We start from the raw sequence: 2,188 nt of genomic DNA on the forward strand, positions 1-2,188 counted from the left end.
ATGGAAATTGTAGCAACGAAGTTTGCCTTTGTTAAACCCAACCTTTTTGTCAGAATTCACACTCCAGTTGTTTTTGTTAGTTTTCTTTGAGAACTGCTTTGCCCTGAACACATCCATGGCCATTTACCGGGTTATATCCATCTCTTCTATATCTTCAGGATGAATCTGATCAAGATCGACAAACGAAAGCTATGGAGAGAGTTCTCCAGCCATAAAGGCATTGTAGCAATTTACCAAACCCGTGGCAAGAGCCATATTTTCTTCCTTTTCTTTCATGTTTGACATCTGAGAGTCGAAAGCATGAGATTGAGAAGGCACAACATTAGATGATTTAGCATTGAGATTAACTTGTTGAGGCATGATCTGAGGTTGAGAGACTTGAGCTTGTTGCATGTAAAGGGGAACATAGGATGTAGGTTGAATCGATTGATGAGTCATGAAGGGTTGAACTTGTGAAACATGTGTAGTTGGGGTAACTTGAGGAGCTTGTGCAACTGTGAAGCTTGAAAAAGCATTGTTGTTTGTGGTTTGGATCCTTAGATTTGCAGTGGAATAAGAATTAACATGATTAATCTCCCTCTGCTTGTCATCAAGATCACAAGCCTTGATGATAGCCATAGTTTCTGCTAGACTCAGCCTATTCAAGTCTTTTGTTTTCTTAATCACTGAGACATTCATGTCCCAGGATTTTGGAAGAGAGTTTAACAATTTCTTGTTGATTTCTGATCTTGTTACTGAAACACCTACATAACTCATTTCTGTAGTGAGAGTAATGAACCTCTGGAGCTGATTCTCAAGAGTTTCGCCTAGGACATAGTTGAACATGTTGAACTTTTTTCGAAGCATGTCCTGAAGACTATGCTTCATATCCTCATTACCCTCATAGACTTCGATTAGAGCTTCCCAAAGAGCCTTCGCAGATGTATACTCACGGAAACCCTGAGCAATTTCTGGAGATAATGCCATTGTAAGCGTAGCAAGGGCATTCTCCTGTTCTTCAACCCTTTCAAAATCCTCATCCGTATAGTTTTCAATTTGTTTGTCGACAATGAATTCATCCACTACAGTAGTAATTCGAATTGGTCCTCTAAGTATACTGCGCTAAATCTTGAAATCTTTCATTTTAATATACTTTTCGATTCGGTATTTCCATTCTGGAAAGCCTTCAGCATTCAAGAGTCGGGGAATCCGAGAAGTTGTTCCCATGATGGTGTCAAGTTCTTGATGTACTGTCATGCTTTGAGATTCCATGTTTAAAACTTTGAACAACTTAGGTGATTGAAACCGCACACACAATTACAAAGTATAACCGCACACACAAGTACAAATTATAACCACACACAACAGTACACGTAACCGTAAACACAACTTCACACCCAACCGTACACTCAACAGCAAACACAACCGCACACATAACATTACACTTAATCAGTAACGTAACAGTACACACAACTTCACTTCCAACCAGACACACAACCGTACACGTAGCTTCACACTTAACTGCACACACAGTTGCAAACGTAACCGCACACACTCAACTACACTCCTTCAAAGTTTCTCAACTGTACACCTTTAATGTTTCAACCGCACACATTCAATGCTTCAACCGTACACCTTCAATGAATCAACCGCACACGCAGAAATCCAGATTTTTGATGGAATTTTGCATTCAAACTATTGAAAATAGTAACAAACAGCAGTTCCTTGATCAAAAAGTACAAATGCACTTCAAAAACTTCAAAAAACAGTAAAATTTTGCAACCTCACACTCTAAAATACTTCAATTGATACCGAATTAGCTCTGATACCAATTGTTAGTCCCTAAACTATATATCCAAATCAGTAATCAGTGAAGTAATAACAATCAAAACAGAGTGTAGAAGAAGTAGAAGGGAAATAACATCAAGCATGCACACATCTATTTGCCATAAATGTCAGGTACACCTTGAAAGTACACACACATACACCACTGTTCATTCTTCGCTCTAAAACAGACACAGACTAAGACTATTTATACGACCTGTAGCAGCACACAAGAGTGCAGCCGCTCATGCGTGTATAGCCGCACACACAGTTTGCGGCCGCACACACAAGAAAGCAACACACACCCACATCCAATCTATAATCACTACAACACTCCCTATCATCCTACCAAGACCTATACAAAAGAATGCCTAGCCCAAAGCAA

The sequence above is a fragment of the Lactuca serriola genome, chromosome 5 (assembly GCF_051521515.1).
Source record: "Lactuca serriola cultivar US96UC23 chromosome 5, Lser_US96UC23_V15, whole genome shotgun sequence".
Taxonomy (NCBI): Eukaryota; Viridiplantae; Streptophyta; class Magnoliopsida; order Asterales; family Asteraceae; genus Lactuca; species Lactuca serriola.